The sequence below is a fragment of the Balaenoptera borealis genome (genome assembly GCF_965194805.1).
Source record: "Balaenoptera borealis genome assembly, chromosome: 1".
NCBI classification, from domain to species: domain Eukaryota; kingdom Metazoa; phylum Chordata; class Mammalia; order Artiodactyla; family Balaenopteridae; genus Balaenoptera; species Balaenoptera borealis.
In genome coordinates, this window is record NC_138860.1 from 70,062,818 (window position 1) to 70,088,604 (window position 25,787).

Below are 25,787 nucleotides of genomic sequence, written 5' to 3' on the forward strand. Positions count from 1 at the left end.
ACACCTTCAGCATTTATAGTTTGTAGACTTTTGCTGATGGCCATTTGACTGTTGTGAGCTGAAACCTTTATGGAGGTTGGATACGCATGTGGCGAATAATTCCTTATACTGATCTTTAGGCATATCCTTTTTCTTCTTTTCCTTTTTTTGTTAAAGTGTGAGTACAACTTCCCTCTTCATATTCACTTTTTGAAAAATTTCTCATGTGTTGAATTTTCTTGCCTATTCCCTACCCAAGGGCACTTTTTGAGGGCAGGTGTCATTTAGACCCCTGCAGTCGTTGTGACTATTAAGCAACCATTAGCACTGGGTTTAAAGCTGCTGTTGTGGGAAACAGCCACAAGGCGTCAGCATTATTACGTTCTCAACTCTTGTTACTAGGGCAACAGAATATTCCTGGAGGTAGTGTTCTGAGGTTGTAAATTAGAGTGGAATGTGCTGGGACAAGCCCCCAGAAGTTTATGTCTCCTTAGTTATGTTTGTTTTTAAATTTCATTTCTATTTCTTATCAGTGTAAATTTGATTAGAGTGTTTTGATTACCTGGCTGTACAGGATCTGCTCAATGATTCATACATATGTCTGTTCATCTTCGGGTCCTGTTACCATGTATGTGATTACAAAATGTATATTTTAAAGGTATTGGTGATTATATAATTCATACAGTTTATCTGTTATATGTTTTTATACACTTAACATACATTAGTATATGTATGTTAACCCCATAGTCCTAATTTACCCATCCTCCCACCTTTCATTTTGCTAACCATTAGTTTATTTCATAAGTCTGTGAGTGTCTTTTTCTGTGGAAATATGTTCATTGGTAGCAATCTTAGGATAACATGTATAAATATTATCATAGGATATTTGTCGTACCCTTTTGAGTTACTTAACCTTATATGATTATTTCTAGGCTCAACTGTAGTCCTGAAAACGGCATTGTTCATTTTTTTCCCGAGGCTACTATTCTATTTGGTACGTATACCACTTCTTCTTTGTCCATTCATCTGTTTATGAACCTTTTTTCTGCTTCCATGTCTTGGCTATTTCAATATTGCTGCAGTGCTCATTTGCCTGCCTGTGTCTTTCCGATTCAGGTGGTCTTAGGTTATATGCCCAAAAGGTGACCTGCCGCATCATATGGTAGCTCAATTTTTATCTTTTCAAGCAGCTCCATTCAGTTTGTGTTAGTGCTGTTACCACTTTACATCCCACCAGCAGCTAGAAGGTACACAGTTCTCTAAAACCCCTTCAGCATTTATAGTTTTTAGACATTTTGCTGATGGAAACGACTGGTGTGAACTGAAACCTTTTTGAATTTGAATTTGCATGTGTCTAATAATTCATTCTACTGAGCTTTAGGCATGTCCTTTTTTTTCTTTTCCTTTTTTTTTAAAGAGTGAGTACAACTTCCCTCCTCTTATTGACTTCTTCAAAAATTTCTCATGTGTTGAATATTCTTGCCTATTCCCTACCCCAGGGCATTTTTCAGGGCAGGTGTCATTTAGAGCCCTGCAGTCCATGTGACTATTAAGCAACCATTAGCACTGGGTTTAAAGCTGCTGTTGTGGGAAAGAGCCACAAGGCGGCAGCATTATTACGTTCTCATCTCTTGTTACTAGGGCAACAGAATCTTCCTGGAGGTAGTGTTCCGTGGTTGTAAATTAGAGTGGAATGTGCTGGGACGAGCCCCCAGAAGTTTATGTCTCCTTACTTAGGTTTGTTTTTTAAATTAAATTTCTATTTCTTATCGGAGTAAATTTGATTAGAGTCTTTTGATTGTCTGGCTGTACAGAAACTGCTCAATGATTCCTACATATGTCTGTTCATCTTCGGATTCTGTTACCATGTATGTTATTACAGAATGTATATTTTAAAGGTATTGGTGATTATATAATTCATACAGTTTATCTGTTATATGTTTTTATACACTTAACATACATTAGTATATGTATGTTAACCCCATAGTCCTAATTTACCCATCCTCCCACCTTTCATTTTGGCTAACAATTAGTTTATTTCATAAGTCTGTGAGTGTCTTTTTCTGTGGAAATATGTTCATTGGTAGCAATCTTAGGATAACATGTATAAATGATATCATAGGATATTTGTCATACCCTTTTGACTTACTTAACCTTATATGATTATTTCTAGGCTCAACTCTAGTCCTTAAAACGGCATTGTTCATTTTTTCCCCGAGGCTACTATTGCATTCTGTCCATATACCACTTCTCTGTCCATTCATCTGTTTATAGACAATTTTTTTGCTTCCATGTCTTTGCTATTTCCATATTGCTGCAGTGCACATTTGACTGCCTGTGTCTTTCCGATTCTGGTAGTCTTAGGTTATAAGCCGAAGAGGTGCCCTGCCGCATCATATGGTAGCTCAATTTTTACCTTTTCAAGCAGCTCCATTCAGTTTGCGTTAGTGCTGTTACCACTTTACATCCCAGCAGCAGATAGAAGGTATACGTTTCTCTAAAACCCCTTCAGCATTTATAGTTTGTAGACTTTTTGCTGATGGCCATTTGACTGTTGTGAGCTGAAACCTTTTTGGAGGTTGGATACGCATGTGGCGAATAATTCCTTATACTGATCTTTAGGCATATCCTTTTTCTTCTTTTCCTTTTTTTGTTAAAGTGTGAGTACAACTTCCCTCTTCATATTCACTTTTTGAAAAATTTCTCATGTGTTGAATTTTCTTGCCTATTCCCTACCCAAGGGCACTTTTTGAGGGCAGGTGTCATTTAGACCCCTGCAGTCGTTTTGACTATTAAGCAACCATTAGCACTGGGTTTAAAGCTGCTGTTGTGGGAAACAGCCACAAGGCGGCAGCATTATTACGTTCTCAACTCTTGTTACTATGGCAACAGAGTCTTCCTGGAGGTAGTGTTCTGAGGTTGTAAATTAGAGTGGAATGTGCTGGGACAAGCCTCCAGAAGTTTATGTCTCCTTACTTATGTTTGTTTTTTAAATTTCATTTCTATTTCTTATCGGAGTAAATTTGATTTTAGTGTTTTGATTGCCTGGCTGTACAGAATCTGCTCAATGATTCATACATATGTCTGTTCATCTTCGGGTCCTGTTACCATGTATGTGATTACAAAATGTATATTTTAAAGGTATTGGTGATTATATAATTCATACAGTTTGTCTGTTATATGTTGTTATACACTTAACATACATTAGTATATGTATGTTAACCCCATAGTCCTAGTTAACCCATCCTCCCACCTTTCATTTTGGCTAACCATTAGTTTATTTCATAAGTCTGTGAGTGTCTTTTTCTGTGGAAATATGTTCATTGGTAGCTATCTTAGGATAACATGTATAAATGTTATCATAGGATATTTGTCGTACCCTTTTGAGTTACTTAACCTTATATGATTATTTCTAGGCTCAACTGTAGTCCTGAAAACGGCATTGTTCATTTTTTTCCCGAGGCTACTATGCTATTTGGTACGTATACCACTTCTTCTTTGTCCATTCATCTGTTTATGAACCCTTTTTCTGCTTCCATGTCTTGGCTATTTCAGTATTGCTGCAGTGCACATTTGCCTGCCTGTGTCTTTCCGATTTAGGTGGTCTTAGGTTATAGGCCCAAAAGGTGACCTGCCGCATCATATGGTAGCTCAATTTTTACCTTTTCAAGAAACTCCATTCAGTTTGCGTTATTGCTGTTACCACTTTACATCCCACCAGCAGCTAGAAGGTACACAGTTCTCTAAAACCCCTTCAGCATTTATAGTTTGTAGACATTTTGCTGATGGAAATGACTGGTGTGAGCTGAAACCTTTTTGAATTTGAATTTGCATGTGTCTAATAATTCCTTATACTGAGCTTTAGGCATGTCCTTTTTTTTCTTTTCCTTTTTTTTTAAAGAATGAGTACAACTTCCCTCCTCTTATTGACTTCTTGAAAAATTTCTCATGTGTTGAATTTTCTTGCCTATTCCCTACCCCAGGGCATTTTTCAGGCCAGGTGTCATTTAGATCCCTGCAGTCCTTGTGACTATTAAGCAACCATTAGCACTGGGTTTAATGCTGCTGTTGTGGGAAAGAGCCACAAGGCGGCAGCATTATTACGTTCTCATCTCTTGTTACTAGGGCAACAGAATCTTCCTGGAGGTAGTGTTCCGAAGTTGTAAATTAGAGTGGAATGTGCTGGGACAAGCCTCCAGAAGTTTATGTCTCCTTACTTAGGTTTGTTTTTTAAATTTAATTTCTATTTCTTATCGGAGTAAATTTGATTTTAGTGTTTTGATTGCCTGGCTATACAGAATCTGCTCAATGATTCATACATATGTCTGTTCATCCTCGGGTCCTGTTACCATGTATGTGATTACAAAATGTATATTTTAAAGGTATTGGTGATTATATAATTCATACAGTTTATCTGTTATATGTTTTTATACACTTAACATACATTAGTATATGTATGTTAACCCCATAGTCCTAGTTAACCCATCCTCCCACCTTTCATTTTGGCTAACCGTTAGTTTATTTCATAAGTCTGTGAGTGTCTTTTTCTGTGGAAATATGTTCATTGGTAGCTATCTTAGGATAACATGTATAAATGTTATCATAGGATATTTGTCGTACCCTTTTGAGTTACTTAACCTTATATGATTATTTCTAGGCTCAACTGTAGTCCTGAAAACGGCATTGTTCATTTTTTTCCCGAGGCTACTATTCTATTTGGTACGTATACCACTTCTTCTTTGTCCATTCATCTGTTTATGAACCTTTTTTCTGCTTCCATGTCTTGGCTATTTCAATATTGCTGCAGTGCTCATTTGCCTGCCTGTGTCTTTCCGATTCAGGTGGTCTTAGGTTATAGGCCCAAAAGGTGACCTGCCGCATCATATGGTAGCTCAATTTTTACCTTTTCAAGCAGCTCCATTCAATTTGCGTTAGTGCTGTTACCACTTTACATCCCAGCAGCAGATAGAAGGTATACATTTCTCTAAAACTCCTTCAGCATTTATAGTTTGTAGACTTTTTGCTGATGGCCATTTGACTGGTGTGAGCTGAAACCTTTTTGGAGGTTGGATACGCATGTGGCGAATAATTCCTTATACTGATCTTTAGGCATATCCTTTTTCTTCTTTTCCTTTTTTTGTTAAAGTGTGAGTACAACTTCCCTCTTCATATTCACTTTTTGAAAAATTTCTCATGTGTTGAATTTTCTTGCGTATTCCCTACCCCAGGGCATTTTTTGAGGGCAGGTGTCATTTAGACCCCTGCAGTCGTTTTGACTATTAAGCAACCATTAGCACTGGGTTTAAAGCTGCTGTTGTGGGAAAGAGCCACAAGGCGGCAGCATTATTACGTTCTCAACTCTTGTTACTATGGCAACAGAGTCTTCCTGGAGGTAGTGTTCCGAGGTTGTAAATTACAGTGGAATGTGCTGGGACAAGCCTCCAGAAGTTTATGTCTCCTTACTTATGTTTGTTTTTTAAATTTAATTTCTATTTCTTATCGGAGTAAATTTGATTTTAGTGTTTTGATTGCCTGGCTGTACAGAATCTGTTCAATGATTCATACATACGTCTGTTCATCCTCGGGTCCTGTTACCATGTATGTGATTACAAAATGTATATTTTAAAGGTATTGGTGATTATATAATTCATACAGTTTATCTGTTATATGTTTTTATACACTTAACATACATTATTATATATATGTTAACCCCATAGTCCTAGTTAACCCATCCTCCCACCTTTCATTTTGGCTAACCATTAGTTTATTTGATAAGTCTGTGAGTGTCTTTTTCTGTGGAAATATGTTCATTGGTCGCAATCTTAGGATAACATGTATAAATGTTATCATAGGATATTTGTCGTACCCTTTTGAGTTACTTAACGTTATATGGTTATTTCTAGGCTCAACTGTAGTCCTGAAAACGGCATTGTTCATTTTTTTCCTGAGGCTACTATTCTATTTGGTACGTATACCACTTCTTCTTTGTCCATTCATCTGTTTATGAACCTTTTTTCTGTTTCCATGTCTTGGCTATTTCAATATTGCTGCAGTGCTCATTTGCCTGCCTGTGTCTTTCCGATTCAGGTGGTCTTAGGTTATAGGCCCAAAAGGTGACCTGCCGCATCATATGGTAGCTCAATTTTTATCTTTTCAAGCAGCTCCATTCAGTTTGTGTTAGTGCTGTTACCACTTTACATCCCACCAGCAGCTAGAAGTTACACAGTTCTCTAAAACCCCTTCAGCATTTATACTTTGTAGACATTTTGCTGATGGAAACGATTGGTGTGAGCTGAAACCTTTTTCCATTTGAATTTGCATGTGTCTAATAATTCATTCTACTGAGCTTTAGGCATGTCCTTTTTTTCTTTTCCTTTTTTTTTAAAGAGTGAGTACAACTTCCCTCCTCTTATTGATTTCTTGAAAAATTTCTCATGTGTTGAATATTCTTGCCTATTCCTTACCCCAGGGCATTTTTCAGGGCAGGTGTCATTTAGAGCCCTGCAGTCCATGTGACTATTAAGCAACCATTAGCACTGGGTTTAAAGCTGCTGTTGTGGGAAAGAGCCACAAGGCGGCAGCATTATTACGTTCTCATCTCTTGTTACTAGGGCAACAGAATCTTCCTGGAGGTAGTGTTCCGAGGTTGTAAATTAGAGAGGAATGTGCTGGGACAAGCCCCCAGAAGTTTATGTCTCCTTACTTAGGTTTGTTTTTTAAATTTAATTTCTATTTCTTATCGGAGTAAATTTGATTAGAGTGTTTTGATTGTCTGGCTGTACAGAAACTGCTCAATGATTCCTACATATGTCTTTTCATCTTCAGGTTCTGTTACCATGTATGTGATTACAGAATGTATATTTTAAAGGTATTGGTGATTATATAATTCATACAGTTTATCTGTTATATGTTTTTATACACTTAACATACATTAGTATATGTATGTTAACCCCATAGTCCTAATTTACCCGTCCTCCCACCTTTCATTTTGGCTAACAATTAGTTTATTTCATAAGTCTGTGAGTGTCTTTTTCTGTGGAAATATGTTCATTGGTAGCAAACTTAGGATAACATGTATAAATGATATCATAGGATAATTGTCATACCCTTTTGACTTACTTAACCTTATATGATTATTTCTAGGCTCTACTGTAGTCCTGAAAACGGCATTGTTCATTTTTTCCACGAGGCTACTATTCCATTCTGTCCATATACCACTTCTTCTCTGTCCATTCATCTGTTTATGGACATTTTTTTTGCTTCCATGTCTTTGCTATTTCAATATTGCTGCAGTGCACATTTGACTGCCTGTGTCTTTCCGATTCTGGTAGTCTTAGTTTATAAGCCCAAGAGGTGCCCTGCCGCATCATATGGTAGCTCAATTTTTACCTTTTCAAGCAGCTCCATTCAGTTTGCGTTAGTGCTGTTACCACTTTACATCCCACCAGCAGCTAGAAGGTACACAGTTCTCTAAAACCCCTTCAGCATTTATAGTTTATAGACATTTTGCTGATGGAAATGAGTGGTGTGAGCTGAAACCTTTTTGAATTTGAATTTGCATGTGTCTAATAATTCCTTATACTGAGCTTTAGGCATGTCCTTTTTTTTCTTTTCCTTTTTTTTTAAAGAGTGAGTACAACTTCCCTCCTCTTATTGACTTCTTGAAAAATTTCTCATGTGTTGAATTTTCTTGCCTATTCCCTACCCCAGGGCATTTTTCAGGGCAGGTGTCATTTAGATCCCTGCAGTCCTTGTGACTATTAAGCAACCATTAGCACTGGGTTTAATGCTGCTGTTGTGGGAAACAGCCACAAGGCGGCAGCATTATTACGTTCTCATCTCTTGTTACTAGGGCAACAGAATCTTCCTGGAGGTAGTGTTCCGAGGTTGTAAATTAGAGTGGAATGTGCTGGGACAAGCCTCCAGAAGTTTATGTCTCCTTACTTAGGTTTGTTTTTTAAATTTAATTTCTATTTCTTATCGGAGTAAATTTGATTTTAGTGTTTTGATTGCCTGGCTGTACAGAATCTGCTCAATGATTCATACATATGTCTGTTCATCCTCGGGTCCTGTTACCATGTATGTGATTACAAAATGTATATTTTAAAGGTATTGGTGATTATATAATTCATATAGTTTATCTGTTATATGTTTATATGCATGTAACATACATTAGTATATTTATGTTAATCCCATAGTCCTAATTTACCCATCCTCCCCCCTTTCATTTTGGCTAACCATTAGTTTATTTCATAAGTCTGTGAGTGTCTTTTTCTGTGGAAATATGTTCATTGGTAGCAATCTTAGGATAACATGTATAAATGATATCATAGGATATTTGTCATACCCTTTTGACTTATTTAACCTTATATTATTATTTCTAGGCTCTACTGTAGTCCTGAAAACGGCATTGTTCATTTTTTTCCCGAGGCTACTATTCCATTCTGTCCATATACCACTTCTTCTCTGTCCATTCATCTGTTTATGGACCTTTTTTTGCTTCCATGTCTTGGCTATTTCAGTATTGCTGCAGTGCACATTTGACTGCCTGTGTCTTTCCGATTCTGGTGGTCTTAGGTTATAAGCCCGAGAGGTGCCCTGCCGCATCATATGGTAGCTCAATTTCTACCTTTTCAAGCGGCTCCATTCAGTTTGCGTTAGTGCTGTTACAACTTTACATCCCAGCAGCAGATAGAAGGTACACATTTCTCTAAAACACCTTCAGCATTTATAGTTTGTAGACTTTTGCTGATGGCCATTTGACTGTTGTGAGCTGAAACCTTTATGGAGGTTGGATACGCATGTGGCGAATAATTCCTTATACTGATCTTTAGGCATATCCTTTTTCTTCTTTTCCTTTTTTTGTTAAAGTGTGAGTACAACTTCCCTCTTCATATTCACTTTTTGAAAAATTTCTCATGTGTTGAATTTTCTTGCCTATTCCCTACCCAAGGGCACTTTTTGAGGGCAGGTGTCATTTAGACCCCTGCAGTCGTTGTGACTATTAAGCAACCATTAGCACTGGGTTTAAAGCTGCTGTTGTGGGAAACAGCCACAAGGCGTCAGCATTATTACGTTCTCAACTTTTGTTACTAGGGCAACAGAATATTCCTGGAGGTAGTTTTCTGAGGTTGTAAATTAGAGTGGAATGTGCTGGGACAAGCCCCCAGAAGTTTATGTCTCCTTACTTATGTTTGTTTTTAAATTTCATTTCTATTTCTTATCAGCGTAAATTTGATTAGAGTGTTTTGATTGCCTGGCTGTACAGGATCTGCTCAATGATTCATACATATGTCTGTTCATCTTCGGGTCCTGTTACCATGTATGTGATTACAAAATGTATATTTTAAAGGTATTGGTGATTATATAATTCATACAGTTTATCTGTTATATGTTTTTATACACTTAACATACATTAGTATATGTATGTTAACCCCATAGTCCTAATTTACCCATCCTCCCACCTTTCATTTTGCTAACCATTAGTTTATTTCATAAGTCTGTGAGTGTCTTTTTCTGTGGAAATATGTTCATTGGTAGCAATCTTAGGATAACATGTATAAATATTATCATAGGATATTTGTTGTACCCTTTTGAGTTACTTAACCTTATATGATTATTTCTAGGCTCAACTGTAGTCCTGAAAACGGCATTGTTCATTTTTTTCCCGAGGCTACTATTCTATTTGGTACGTATACCACTTCTTCTTTGTCCATTCATCTGTTTATGAACCTTTTTTCTGCTTCCATGTCTTGGCTATTTTAATATTGCTGAAGTGCTCATTTGCCTGCCTGTGTCTTTCCGATTCAGGTGGTCTTAGGTTATAGGCCCAAAAGGTGACCTGCCGCATCATATGGTAGCTCAATTTTTATCTTTTCAAGCAGCTCCATTCAGTTTGTGTTAGTGCTGTTACCACTTTACATCCCACCAGCAGCTAGAAGGTACACAGTTCTCTAAAACCCCTTCAGCATTTATAGTTTGTAGACATTTTGCTGATGGAAACGACTGGTGTGAGCTGAAACCTTTTTGAATTTGAATTTGCATGTGTCTAATAATTCATTCTACTGAGCTTTAGGCATGTCCTTTTTTTTTCTTTTCCTTTTTTTTAAAGAGTGAGTACAACTTCCCTCCTCTTATTGACTTCTTGAAAAATTTCTCATGTGTTGAATATTATTGCCTATTCCCTACCCCAGGGCATTTTTCAGGGCAGGTGTCATTTAGAGCCCTGCAGTCCATGTGACTATTAAGCAACCATTAGCACTGGGTTTAAAGCTGCTGTTGTGGGAAAGAGCCACAAGGCGGCAGCATTATTACGTTCTCATCTCTTGTTACTAGGGCAACAGAATCTTCCTGGAGGTAGTGTTCCGAGGTTGTAAATTAGAGTGGAATGTGCTGGGACAAGCCCCCAGAAGTTTATGTCTCCTTACTTAGGTTTGTTTTTTAAATTTAATTTCTATTTCTTATCTGAGTAAATTTGATTAGAGTGTTTTGATTGTCTGGCTGTACAGAAACTGCTCAATGATTCCTACATATGTCTGTTTATCTTCGGATTCTGTTACCATGTATGTGATTACAGAATGTATATTTTAAAGGTATTGGTGATTATATAATTCATACAGTTTATCTGTTATATGTTTTTATACACTTAACATACATTAGTATATGTATGTTAACCCCATAGTCCTAGTTTACCCATCCTCCCACCTTTCATTTTGGCTAACCATTAGTTTATTTCATAAGTCTGTGAGTGTCTTTTTCTGTGGAAATATGTTCATTGGTAGCTATCTTTGGATAACATGTATAAATGTTATCATAGGATATTTGTCGTACCCTTTTGAGTTACTTAAGCTTATATGATTATTTCTAGGCTCAACTGTAGTCCTGAAAACGGCATTGTTCATTTTTTTCCCGAGGCTACTATTCTATTTGGTACGTATACCACTTCTTCTTTGTCCATTCATCTGTTTATGAACCTTTTTTCTGCTTCCATGTCTTGGCTATTTCCATATTGCTGCAGTGCTCATTTGCCTGCCTGTGTCTTTCCGATTCAGGTGGTCTTAGGTTATAGGCCCAAAAGGTGACCTGCCGCATCATATGGTAGCTCAATTTTTACCTTTTCAACAGCTCAATTCAGTTTGCGTTAGTGCTGTTACCACTTTACATTCAACCAGGATCTAGAAGGTACACAGTTCTCTAAAACTCCTTCAGCATTTATAGTTTGTAGACATTTTGCTGATGGAAATGACTGGTGTGAGCTGAAACCTTTTTGAATTTGCATTTGCATGTGTCTAATAATTCCTTATACTGAGGTTTAGGAATGTCCTTTTTTTTCTTTTCCTTTTTTTTTAAAGAGTGAGTACAACTTCCCTCCTCTTATTGACTTCTTGAAAAATTTCTAATGTGTTGAATTTTCTTGCCTATTCCCTACCCCAGGGCATTTTTAAGGGCAGGTGTCATTTAGAGCCCTGCAGTCCTTGTGACTATTAAGCAAACATTAGCACTTGGTTTAAAGCTGCTGTTGTGGGAAAGAGCCACAAGGCAGCAGCATTATTACGTTCTCATCTCTTGTTACTAGGGCAACAGAATCTTCCTGGAGGTAGTGTTCCGAGGTTGTAAATTAGAGTGGAATGTGCTGGGACAAGACCCCAGAAGTTTATGTCTCCTTACTTATGTTTGTTTTTTTAAATTTAATTTCTATTTCTTATCAGAGTAAATTTGATTAGAGTGTTTTGATTGCCTGGCTGTACAGGATCTGCTCAGTGATTCATACATATGTCTGTTCATCTTCGGGTCCTCTTACCATGTATGTGATTACAAAATGTATATTTTAAAGGTATTGGTGATTATATAATTCATACAGTTTATCTGTTACATGTTTTTATACACTTAACATACATTAGTATATGTATGTTAACCCCATAGTCCTAATTTACCCATCCTCCCACCTTTCATTTTGGCTAACCATTAGTTTATTTCATAAGTCTCTGAGTGTCTTTTTCTGTGGAAATATGTTCATTGGTAGCAATCGTAGGATAACATGTATAAATGTTATCATAGGATATTTGTCGTACCCTTTTGAGTTACTTAACCTTATATGATTATTTCTAGGCTCAACTGTAGTCCTGAAAACGGCATTGTTCATTTTTTTTCCCGAGGCTACTATGCTATTTGGTACGTATACCACTTCTTCTTTGTCCATTCATCTGTTTATGAACCCTTTTTCTGCTTCCACGTCTTGGCTATTTCAATATAGCTGCTGTGCACATTTGCCTGCCTGTGTCTTTCCGATTCAGGTGGTCTTAGGTTATAGGCCCAAAAGGTGACCTGCCGCATCATATGGTAGCTCAATTTTTATCTTTTCAATCAGCTCCATTCAGTTTGCGTTAGTGCTGTTACCACTTTACATCCCACCAGCAGCTAGAAGGTACACAGTTCTCTACAACCCCTTCAGCATTTATAGTTTGTAGACATTTTGCTGATGGAAACGACTGGTGTGAGCTGAAACCTTTTTGAATTTGAATTTGCATGTGTCTAATAATTCATTCTACTGAGCTTTAGGCATGTCCTTTTTTTTCTTTTCCTTTTTTTTTAAAGAGTGAGTACAACTTCCCTCCTCTTATTGACTTCTTGAAAAATTTCTCATGTGTTGAATATTCTTGCCTATTCCCTACCCCAGGGCATTTTTCAGGGCAGGTGTCATTTAGAGCCCTGCAGTCCATGTGACTATTAAGCAACCATTAGCACTGGGTTTAAAGCTGCTGTTGTGGGAAAGAGCCACAAGGCGGCAGCATTATTACGTTCTCATCTCTTGTTACTAGGGCAACAGAATCTTCCTGGTGGTAGTGTTCCGAGGTTGTAAATTAGAGTGGAATGTGCTGGGACAAGCCCCCAGAAGTTTATGTCTCCTTACTTAGGTTTGTTTTTTAAATTAAATTTCTATTTCTTATCGGAGTAAATTTGATTAGAGTGTTTTGATTGTCTGGCTGTACAGAAACTGCTCAATGATTCCTACATATGTCTGTTCATCTTCGGATTCTGTTACCATGTATGTTATTACAGAATGTATATTTTAAAGGTATTGGTGATTATATATAATTCATACAGTTTATCTGTTATATGTTTTTATACACTTAACATACATTAGTATATGTATGTTAACCCCATAGTCCTAATTTACCCATCCTCCCACCTTTCATTTTGGCTAACAATTAGTTTATTTCATAAGTCTGTGAGTGTCTTTTTCTGTGGAAATATGTTCATTTGTAGCAATCTTAGGATAACATGTATAAATGATATCATAGGATATTTGTCATACCCTTTTGACTTACTTAACCTTATATGATTATTTCTAGGCTCAACTCTAGTCCTTAAAACGGCATTGTTCATTTTTTCCCCGAGGCTACTATTGCATTCTGTCCATATACCACTTCTTCTCTGTCCATTCATCTGTTTATGGACATTTTTTTTGCTTCCATGTCTTTGCTATTTCCATATTGCTGCAGTGCACATTTGACTGCCTCTGTCTTTCCGATTCTGGTAGTCTTAGGTTATAAGCCGAAGAGGTGCCCTGCCGCATCATATGGTAGCTCAATTTTTACCTTTTCAAGCAGCTCCATTCAGTTTGCGTTAGTGCTGTTACCACTTTACGTCCCAGCAGCAGATAGAAGGTATACGTTTCTCTAAAACCCCTTCAGCATTTATAGTTTGTAGACTTTTTGCTGATGGCCATTTGACTGGTGTGAGCTGAAACCTTTTTGGAGGTTGGATACGCATGTGGCGAATAATTCATTATACTGATCTTTAGGCATATCCTTTTTCTTCTTTTCCTTTTTTTGTTAAAGTGTGAGTACAACTTCCCTCTTCATATTCACTTTTTGAAAAATTTCTCATGTGTTGAATTTTTTTGCGTATTCCCTACCCCAGGGCATTTTTTGAGGGCAGGTGTCATTTATACCCCTGCAGTCGTTTTGACTATTAAGCAACCATTAGCACTGGGTTTAAAGCTGCTGTTGTGGGAAACAGCCACAAGGCGGCAGCATTATTACGTTCTCAACTCTTGTTACTATGGCAACAGAGTCTTCCTGGAGGTAGTGTTCCGAGGTTGTAAATTAGAGTGGAATGTGCTGGGACAAGCCTCCAGAAGTTTATGTCTCCTTACTTAGGTTTGTTTTTTAAATTTAATTTCTATTTCTTATCGGAGTAAATTTGATTTTAGTGTTTTGATTGCCTGGCTGTACAGAATCTGCTCAATGATTCATACATATGTCTGTTCATCCTCGGGTCCTGTTACCATGTATGTGATTACAAAATGTATATTTTAAAGGTATTGGTGATTATATAATTCATACAGTTTATCTGTTATATGTTTTTATACACTTAACATACATTAGTATATGTATGTTAACCCCATAGTCCTAGTTAACCCATCCTCCCACCTTTCATTTTGCTAACCATTAGTTTATTTCATAAGTCTGTGAGTGTCTTTTGCTGTGGAAATATGTTCATTGGTAGCAATCTTAGGATAACATGTATAAATGTTATCATAGGATATTTGTCGTACCCTTTTGAGTTACTTAACGTTATATGATTATTTCTAGGCTCAACTGTAGTCCTGAAAACGGCATTGTTCATTTTTTTCCCGAGGCTACTATTCCATTCTGTCCGTATACCACTTCTTCTCTGTCCATTCATCTGTTTATGGACATTTTTTTTGCTTCCATGTCTTTGCTATTTCAATATTGCTGCAGTGCACATTTGACTGCCTGTGTCTTTCCGATTCTGGTAGTCTTAGGTTATAAGCCCAAGAGGTGCCCTGCTGCATCATATGGTAGCTCAATTTTTACCTTTTCAAGCAGCTCCATTCAGTTTGCGTTAGTGCTGTTACCACTTTACATCCCAGCAGCAGATAGAAGGTACATAGTTCTCTAAAACCCCTTCAGCATTTATAGTTTATAGACATTTTGCTGATGGAAATGACTGGTGTGAGCTGAAACCTTTTTGAATTTGAATTTGCATGTGTCTAATAATTCCTTATACTGAGCTTTAGGCATGTCCTTTTTTTTCTTTTCCTTTTTTTTAAAGAGTGAGTACAACTTCCCTCCTCTTATTGACTTCTTGAAAAATTTCTCATGTGTTGAATTTTCTTGCCTATTCCCTACCCCAGGGCATTTTTCAGGGCAGGTGTCATTTAGAGCCCTGCAGTCCTTGTGACTATTAAGCAACCATTAGCACTGGGTTTAATGCTGCTGTTGTGGGAAACAGCCACAAGGCGGCAGCATTATTACGTTCTCATCTCTTGTTACTAGGGCAACAGAATCTTCCTGGAGGTAGTGTTCCGTGGTTGTAAATTAGAGTGGAATGTGCTGGGACGAGCCCCCAGAAGTTTATGTCTCCTTACTTATGTTTGTTTTTTAAATTTAATTCTATTTCTTTTTGGAGTAAATTTGATTAGGGTTTTTTGATTGTCTGGCTGTACAGAATCTGCTCAATGATTCCTACATATGTCTGTTCATCTTCGGATTCTGTTACCATGTATGTGAATACAGAATGTATATTTTAAAGGTATTGGTGATTATATAATTCATATAGTTTATCTGTTATATGTTTATATGCATGTAACATACATTAGTATATTTATGTTAATCCCATAGTCCTAATTTACCCATCCTCCCCCCTTTCATTTTGGCTAACCATTAGTTTATTTCATAAGTCTGTGAGTGTCTTTTTCTGTGGAAATATGTTCATTGGTAGCAATCTTAGGATAACATGTATAAATGATATCATAGGATATTTGTCATACCCTTTTGACTTATTTAACCTTATATTATTATTTCTAGGCTCTACTGTAGTCCTGAAAACGGCATTGTTCATTTTTTTCCCGAGGCTACTATTCCATTCTGTCCATATACCACTTCTTCTCTGTCCATTCATCTGTTTATGGACCTTTTTTTGCTTCCATGTCTTGGCTATTTCAGTATTGCTGCAGTGCACATTTGACTGTCTGTGTCTTTGCGATTCTGGTGGTCTTAGGTTATAAGCCCGAGAGGTGCCCTGCCGCATCATATGGTAGCTCAATTTCTACCTTTTCAAGCGGCTCCATTCAGTTTGCGTTAGTGCTGTTACAACTTTACATCCCAGCAGCAGATAGAAGGTACACATTTCTCTAAAACACCTTCAGCATTTATAGTTTGTAGACTTTTGCTGATGGCCATTTGACTGTTGTGAGCTGAAACCTTTATGGAGGTTGGATACGCATGTGGCGAATAATTCCTTATACTGATCTTTAGGCATATCCTTTTTCTTCTTTTCCTTTTTTTGTTAAAGTGTGAGTACAACTTCCCTCTTCATATTCACTTTTTGAAAAATTTCTCATGTGTTGAATTTTCTTGCCTATTCCCTACCCAAGGGCACTTTTTGAGGGCAGGTGTCATTTAGACCCCTGCAGTCGTTGTGACTATTAAGCAACCATTAGCACTGGGTTTAAAGCTGCTGTTGTGGGAAACAGCCACAAGGCGTCAGCATTATTACGTTCTCAACTCTTGTTACTAGGGCAACAGAATATTCCTGGAGGTAGTGTTCTGAGGTTGTAAATTAGAGTGGAATGTGCTGGGACAAGCCCCCAGAAGTTTATGCCTCCTTACTTAGGTTTGTTTTTTAAATTAAATTTCTATTTCTTATCGGAGTAAATTTGATTAGAGTGTTTTGATTGTCTGGCTGTACAGAAACTGCTCAATGATTCCTACATATGTCTGTTCATCTTCGGATTCTGTTACCATGTATGTTATTACAGAATGTATATTTTAAAGGTATTGGTGATTATATATAATTCATACAGTTTATCTGTTATATGTTTTTATACACTTAACATACATTAGTATATGTATGTTAACCCCATAGTCCTAATTTACCCATCCTCCCACCTTTCATTTTGGCTAACAATTAGTTTATTTCATAAGTCTGTGAGTGTCTTTTTCTGTGGAAATATGTTCATTGGTAGCAATCTTAGGAAAACATGTATAAATGATATCATAGGATATTTGTCATACCCTTTTGACTTACTTAACCTTATATGATTATTTCTAGGCTCAACTCTAGTCCTTAAAACGGCATTGTTCATTTTTTCCCCGAGGCTACTATTGCATTCTGTCCATATACCACTTCTTCTCTGTCCATTCATCTGTTTATAGACATTTTTTTTGCTTCCATGTCTTTGCTATTTCCATATTGCTGCAGTGCACATTTGACTGCCTGTGTCTTTCCGATTCTGGTAGTCTTAGGTTATAAGCCAAAGAGGTGCCCTGTCACATCATATGGTAGCTCAGTTTTTACCTTTTCAAGCAGCTCCATTCAGTTTGCGTTAGTGCTGTTACCACTTTACATCCTAGCAGCAGATAGAAGGTATACGTTTCTCTAAAACCCCTTCAGCATTTATAGTTTGTAGACTTTTTGCTGATGGCCATTTGACTGGTGTGAGCTGAAACCTTTTTGGAGGTTGGATACGCATGTGGCGAATAATTCCTTATACTGATCTTTAGGCATATCCTTTTTCTTCTTTTCCTTTTTTTGTTAAAGTGTGAGTAGAACTTCCCTCTTCATATTCACTTTTTGAAAAATTTCTCATGTGTTGAATTTTCTTGCGTATTCCCTACCCCAGGGCATTTTTTGAGGGCAGGTGTCATTTAGACCCCTGCAGTCGTTTTGACTATTAAGCAACCATTAGCACTGGGTTTAAAGCTGCTGTTGTGGGAAACAGCCACAAGGCGGCAGCATTATTACGTTCTCAACTCTTGTTACTATGGCAACAGAGTCTTCCTGGAGGTAGTGTTCCGAGGTTGTAAATTAGAGTGGAATGTGCTGGGACAAGCCTCCAGAAGTTTATGTCTCCTTACTTAGGTTTGTTTTTTAAATTTAATTTCTATTTCTTATCGGAGTAAATTTGATTTTAGTGTTTTGATTGCCTGGCTATACAGAATCTGCTCAATGATTCATACATATGTCTGTTCATCCTCGGGTCCTGTTACCATGTATGTGATTACAAAATGTATATTTTAAAGGTATTGGTGATTATATAATTCATACAGTTTATCTGTTATATGTGTTTATACACTTAACATACATTAGTATATGTATGTTAACCCCATAGTCCTAGTTAACCCATCCTCCCACCTTTCATTTTGGCTAACCATTAGTTTATTTCATAAGTCTGTGAGTGTCTTTTTCTGTGGAAATATGTTCATTGGTAGCTATCTTAGGATAACATGTATAAATGTTATCATAGGATATTTGTCGTACCCTTTTGAGTTACTTAAGCTTATATGATTATTTCTAGGGTCAACTGTAGTCCTGAAAACGGCATTGTTCATTTTTTTCCCGAGGCTACTATTCTATTTGGTACGTATACCACTTCTTCTTTGTCCATTCATCTGTTTATGAACCTTTTTTCTGCTTCCATGTCTTGGCTATTTCAATATTGCTGCAGTGCTCATTTGCCTGCCTGTGTCTTTCCGATTCAGGTGGTCTTAGGTTATAGGCCCAAAAGGTGACCTGCCGCATTATATGGTAGCTCAATTTTTACCTTTTCAAGCAGCTCCATTCAGTTTGCGTTAGTGCTGTTACCACTTTACATCCCACCAGCAGCTAGAAGGTACACAGTTCTCTAAAACCCCTTCAGCATTTATAGTTTATAGACATTTTGCTGATGGAAATGACTGGTGTGAGCTGAAACCTTGTTGAATTTGAATTTGCATGTGTCTAATAATTCCTTATACTGAGCTTTAGGCATGTCCTTTTTTTTCTTTTCCTTTTTTTTTAAAGAGTGAGTACAACTTCCCTCCTCTTATTGACTTCTTGAAAAATTTCTCATGTGTTGAATTTTCTTGCCTATTCCCTACCCCAGGGCATTTTTCAGGGCAGGTGTCATTTAGAGCCCTGCAGTCCTTGTGACTCTTAAGCAACCATTAGCACTGGGTTTAATGCTGCTGTTGTGGGAAACAGCCACAAGACAGCAGCATTATAACGTTCTCATCTCTTGTTACTAGGGCAACAGAATCTTCCTGGAGGTAGTGTTCCGTGGTTTTAAATTAGAGTGGAATGTGCTGGGACGAGCCCCCAGAAGTTTATGTCTCCTTACTTATGTTTGTTTTTTAAATTTAATTCTATTTCTTTTTGGAGTAAATTTGATTAGAGTCTTTTGATTGTCTGGCTGTACAGAATCTGCTCAATGATTCCTACGTATGTCTGTTCATCTTCGGATTCTGTTACCATGTATGTGAATACAGAATGTATATTTTAAAGGTATTGGTGATTATATAATTCATATAGTTTATCTGTTATATGTTTATATGCATGTAACATACATTAGTATATTTATGTTAATCCCATAGTCCTAATTTACCCATCCTCCCCCCTTTCATTTTGGCTAACCATTAGTTTATTTCATAAGTCTGTGAGTGTCTTTTTCTGTGGAAATATGTTCATTGGTAGCAATCTTAGGATAACATGTATAAATGATATCATAGGATATTTGTCATACCCTTTTGACTTACTTAACCTTATATGATTATTTCTAGGCTCTACTGTAGTCCTGAAAACGGCATTGTTCATTTTTTTCCCGAGGCTACTATTCCATTCTGTCCATATACCACTTCTTCTCTGTCCATTCATCTGTTTATGGACCTTTTTTTGCTTCCATGTCTTGGCTATTTCAGTATTGCTGCAGTGCACATTTGACTGCCTGTGTCTTTCCGATTCTGGTGGTCTTAGGTTATAAGCCCGAGAGGTGCCCTGCCGCATCATATGGTAGCTCAATTTCTACCTTTTCAAGCGGCTCCATTCAGTTTGCGTTAGTGCTGTTACCACTTTACATCCCAGCAGCAGATAGAAGGTACACATTTCTCTAAAACCCCTTCAGCATTTATGGTTTGTAGACTTTTTGCTGATGGCCATTTGACTGTTGTGAGCTGAAACCTTTATGGAGGTTGGATACGCATGTGGCGAATAATTCCTTATACTGACCTTTAGGCATATCCTTTTTCTTCTTTTCCTTTTTTTGTTAAAGTGTGAGTACAACTTCCCTCTTCATATTCACTTTTTGAAAAATTTCTCATGTGTTGAATTTTCTTGCCTATTCCCTACCCAAGGGCACTTTTTGAGGGCAGGTGTCATTTAGACCCCTGCAGTCGTTGTGACTATTAAGCAACCATTAGCACTGGGTTTAAAGCTGCTGTTGTGGGAAACAGCCACAAGGCGGCAGCATTATTACGTTCTCAACTCTTGTTACTAGGGCAACAGAATCTTCCTGGAGGTAGTGTTCTGAGGTTGTAAATTAGAGTGGAATGTGCTGGGACAAGCCCCCAGAAGTTTATGTCTCCTTACTTATGTTTGTTTTTTAAATTTCATTTCTATTTCTTATCAGCGTAAATTTGATTAGAGTGTTTTGATTGCCTGGCTGTACAGGATCTGCTCAATGATTCATACATATGTCTGTTCATCTTCGGGTCCTGTTACCATGTATGTGATTACAAAATGTATATTTTAAAGGTATTGGTGATTATATAATTCATACAGTTTATCTGTTATATGTTGTTATACAATTAACATACATTAGTATATGTATGTTAACCCCATAGTCCTAATTTACCCATCCTCCCACCTTTCATTTTGCTAACCATTAGTTTATTTCATAAGTCTGTGAGTGTCTTTTTCTGTGGAAATATGTTCATTGGTAGCAATCTTAGGATAACATGTATAAATATTATCATAGGATATTTGTCGTACCCTTTTGAGTTACTTAACCTTATATGATTATTTCTAGGCTCAACTGTAGTCCTGAAAACGGCGTTGTTCATTTTTTTCCCCAGGCTACTATTCTATTTGGTACGTATACTACTTCTTCTTTGTCCATTCATCTGTTTATGAACCTTTTTTCTGCTTCCATGTCTTGGCTATTTCAATATTGCTGCAGTGCTCATTTGCCTGCCTGTGTCTTTCCGATTCAGGTGGTCTTAGGTTATAGGCCCAAAGGGTGACCTGCTGCATCATATGGTAGCTCAATTTTTACCTTGTCAAGAAGCTCCATTCAGTTTGTGTTAGTGCTGTTACCACTTTACATCCCACCAGCAGCTAGAAGGTACACAGTTCTCTAAAACCCCTTCAGCATTTATAGTTTATAGACATTTTGCTGATGGAAATGACTGGTGTGAGCTGAAACCTTTTTGAATTTGAATTTGCATGTGTCTAATAATTCCTTATACTGAGCTTTAGGCATGTCCTTTTTTTTCTTTTCCTTTTTTTTTAAAGAGTGAGTACAACTTCCCTCCTCTTATTGACTTCTTGAAAAATTTCTCATGTGTTGAATTTTCTTGCCTATTCCCTACCCCAGGGCATTTTTCAGGGCAGGTGTCATTTAGAGCCCTGCAGTCCTTGTGACTATTAAGCAACTATTAGTACTGGGTTTAAAGCTGCTGTTGTGGGAAACAGCCACAAGGCCGCAGCATTATTACGTTCTCAACTCTTGTTACTACGGCAACAGAGTCTTCCTGGAGGTAGTGTTCCGAGGTTGTAAATTAGAGTGGAATGTGCTGGGACAAGCCCCCAGAAGTTTATGTCTCCTTACTTATGTTTGTTTTTTAAATTTAATTTCTATTTCTTATCAGAGTAAATTTGATTAGAGTGTTTTGATTGCCTGGCTGTACAGAATCTGCTCAATGATTCCTACATATGTCTGTTCATCTTCGGGTCCTGTTACCATGTATGTGATTACAAAATGTATATTTTAAAGGTATTGGTGATTATATAATTCATACAGTTTATCTGTTATATGTTTTTATACACTTAACATACATTAGTATATGTATGATAACCCCATAGTCCTAATTTACCCATCCTCCCACCTTTCATGTTGGCTAACCATTAGTTTATTTGATAAGTCTGTGAGTGTCTTTTTCTGTGGAAATATGTTCATTGGTAGCAATCTTACGATAACATGTATAAATGTTTTCATAGGATATTTGTCGTACCCTTTTGAGTTACTTAACGTTATATGATTATTTCTAGGCTCAACTGTAGTCCTGAAAACGGCATTGTTCATTTTTTTCCCGAGGCTACTATTCTATTTGGTACGTATACCACTTCTTCTTTGTCCATTCATCTGTTTATGAACCTTTTTTCTGCTTCCATGTCTTGGCTATTTCAATATTGCTGCAGTGCTCATTTGCCTGCCTGTGTCTTTCCGATTCAGGTAGTCTTAGGTTATAGGCCCAAAAGGTGACCTGCCGCATCATATGGTAGCTCAATTTTTATCTTTTCAAGCAGCTCCATTCAGTTTGTGTTAGTGCTGTTACCACTTTATTTCCCACCAGCAGCTAGAAGGTACACAGTTCTCTAAAACCCCTTCAGCATTTATAGTTTGTAGACATTTTGCTGATGGAAACGATTGGTGTGAGCTGAAACCTTTTTCCATTTGAATTTGCATGTGTCTAATAATTCATTCTACTGAGCTTTAGGCATGTCCTTTTTTTTCTTTTCCTTTTTTTTTAAAGAGTGAGTACAACTTCCCTCCTCTTATTGACTTCTTGAAAAATTTCTAATGTGTTGAATATTCTTGCCTATTCCCTACCCCAGGGCATTTTTCAGGGCAGGTGTCATTTAGAGCCCTGCAGTCCTTGTGACTATTAAGCAAACATTAGCACTGGGTTTAAAGCTGCTGTTGTGGGAAAGAGCCACAAGGCGGCAGCATTATTACGTTCTCATCTCTTGTTACTAGGGCAACAGAATCTTCCTGGAGGTAGTGTTCCGAGGTTGTAAATTATAGTGGAATGTGTTGGGACGAGCCCCCAGAATTTTATGTCTCCTTACTTATGTTTGTTTTTTAAATTTAATTCTATTTCTTTTTGGAGTAAATTTGATTAGAGTCTTTTGATTGTCTGGCTGTATAGAATCTGCTCAATGTTTCCTACATATGTCTGTTCATCTTTGGATTCTGTTACCATGTATGTTATTACAGAATGTATATTTTAAAGGTATTGGTGATTATATAATTCATACAGTTTATCTGTTATATGTTTTTATACACTTAACATACATTAGTATATGTATGTTAACCCCATAGTCCTAATTTACCCATCCTCCCACCTTTCATTTTGGCTAACAATTAGTTTATTTCATAAGTCTGTGAGTGTCTTTTTCTGTGGAAATATGTTCATTGGTAGCAATCTTAGGATAACATGTATAAATGATATCATAGGATAATTGTCATACCCTTTTGACTTACTTAAACTTATATGATTATTTCTAGGCTCAACTGTAGTCCTGAAAACGGCATTGTTCATTTTTTTCCCGAGGCTACTATTCTATTTGGTACGTATACCACTTCTTCTTTGTCCATTCATCTGTTTATGAACCTTTTTTCTGCTTCCATGTCTTGGCTATTTCAATATTGCTGCAGTGCTCATTTGCCTGCCTGTGTCTTTCTGATTCAGGTGGTCTTAGGTTATAGGCCCAAAAGGTGACCTGCCGCATCATATGGTAGCTCAATTTTTACCTTTTCAAGCAGCTCCATTCAGTTTGCGTTAGTGCTGTTACCACTTTACATCCCAGCAGCAGATAGAAGGTATACATTTCTCTAAAACCCCTTCAGCATTTATAGTTTGTAGACTTTTTGCTGATGGCCATTTGACTGGTGTGAGCTGAAACCTTTTTGGAGGTTGGATACGCATGTGGCGAATAATTCCTTATACTGATCTTTAGGCATATCCTTTTTCTTCTTTTCCTTTTTTTGTTAAAGTGTGAGTACAACTTCCCTCTTCATATTCACTTTTTGAAAAATTTCTCATGTGTTGAATTTTCTTGCGTATTCCCTACCCCAGGGCATTTTTTGAGGGCAGGTGTCATTTAGACCCCTGCAGTCGTTTTGACTATTAAGCAACCATTAGCACTGGGTTTAAAGCTGCTGTTGTGGGAAACAGCCACAAGGCGGCAGCATTATTACGTTCTCAACTCTTGTTACTATGGCAACAGAGTCTTCCTGGAGGTAGTGTTCCGAGGTTGTAAATTAGAGTGGAATGTGCTGGGACAAGCCTCCAGAAGTTTATGTCTCCTTACTTAGGTTTGTTTTTTAAATTTAATTTCTATTTCTTATCGGAGTAAATTTGATTTTAGTGTTTTGATTGCCTGGCTGTACAGAATCTGCTCAATGATTCATACATATGTCTGTTCATCCTCGGGTCCTGTTACCATGTATGTGATTACAAAATGTATATTTTAAAGGTATTGGTGATTATATAATTCATACAGTTTATCTGTTATATGTTTTTATACACTTAACATACATTAGTATATGTATGTTAACCCCATAGTCCTAGTTAACCCATCCTCCCACCTTTCATTTTGGCTAACCATTAGTTTATTTCATAAGTCTGTGAGTGTCTTTTTCTGTGGAAATATGTTCATTGGTAGCAATCTTAGGATAACATGTATAAATGTTATCATAGGATATTTGTCGTACCCTTTTGAGTTACTTAAGCTTATATGATTATTTCTAGGCTCAACTGTAGTCCTGAAAACGGCATTGTTCATTTTTTTCCCGAGGCTACTATTCTATTTGGTACGTATAGCACTTCTTCTTTGTCCATTCATCTGTTTATGAACCTTTTTTCTGCTTCCATGTCTTGGCTATTTCAATATTGCTGCAGTGCTCATTTGCCTGCCTGTGTCTTTCCGATTCAGGTGGTCTTAGGTTATAGGCCCAAAAGGTGACCTGCCGCATCATATGGTAGCTCAATTTTTATCTTTTCAAGCAGCTCCATTCAGTTTGTGTTAGTGCTGTTACCACTTTACATCCCACCAGCAGCTAGAAGGTACACAGTTCTCTAAAACCCCTTCAGCATTTATACTTTGTAGACATTTTGCTGATGGAAACGATTGGTGTGAGCTGAAACCTTTTTCCATTTGAATTTGCATGTGTCTAATAATTCATTCTACTGAGCTTTAGGCATGTCCTTTTTTTCTTTTCCTTTTTTTTTAAAGAGTGAGTACAACTTCCCTCGTCTTATTGATTTCTTGAAAAATTTCTCATGTGTTGAATATTCTTGCCTATTCCTTACCCCAGGGCATTTTTCAGGGCAGGTGTCATTTAGAGCCCTGCAGTCCATGTGACTATTAAGCAACCATTAGCACTGGGTTTAAAGCTGCTGTTGTGGGAAAGAGCCACAAGGCGGCAGCATTATTACGTTCTCATCTCTTGTTACTAGGGCAACAGAATCTTTCTGGAGGTAGTGTTCCGAGGTTGTAAATTAGAGTGGAATGTGCTGGGACAAGCCCCCAGAAGTTTATGTCTCCTTACTTAGGTTTGTTTTTAAATTTAATTTCTATTTCTTATCGGAGTAAATTTGATTAGAGTGTTTTGATTGTCTGGCTGTACAGAAACTGCTCAATGATTCCTACATATGTCTGTTCATCTTCGGGTTCTGTTACCATGTATGTGATTACAGAATGTATATTTTAAAGGTATTGGTGATTATATAATTCATACAGTTTATCTGTTATATGTTTTTATACACTTAACATACATTAGTATATGTATGTTAACCCCATAGTCCTAATTTACCCGTCCTCCCACCTTTCATTTTGGCTAACAATTAGTTTATTTCATAAGTCTGTGAGTGTCTTTTTCTGTGGAAATATGTTCATTGGTAGCAATCTTAGGATAACATGTATAAATGATATCATAGGATAATTGTCATACCCTTTTGACTTACTTAACCTTATATGATTATTTCTAGGCTCAACTGTAGTCCTGAAAACGGCATTGT

General features: G+C 37.1%; 1 long non-coding RNA gene across 1 annotated transcript in view; it reads left to right on the top strand.

Moving 5' to 3' along the window:
* LOC309634206 overlaps positions 1 to 18,971 on the top strand; it is a 195,012-nt gene extending 176,041 nt beyond the window's left edge. The window contains exon 2 of the long non-coding RNA XR_014247904.1: positions 18,892 to 18,971. This is a non-coding gene — a long non-coding RNA (uncharacterized lncRNA). The remainder of the gene's footprint in view (positions 1 to 18,891) is intronic.
* The last annotated feature ends 6,816 nt before the right edge of the window (positions 18,972 to 25,787 follow it).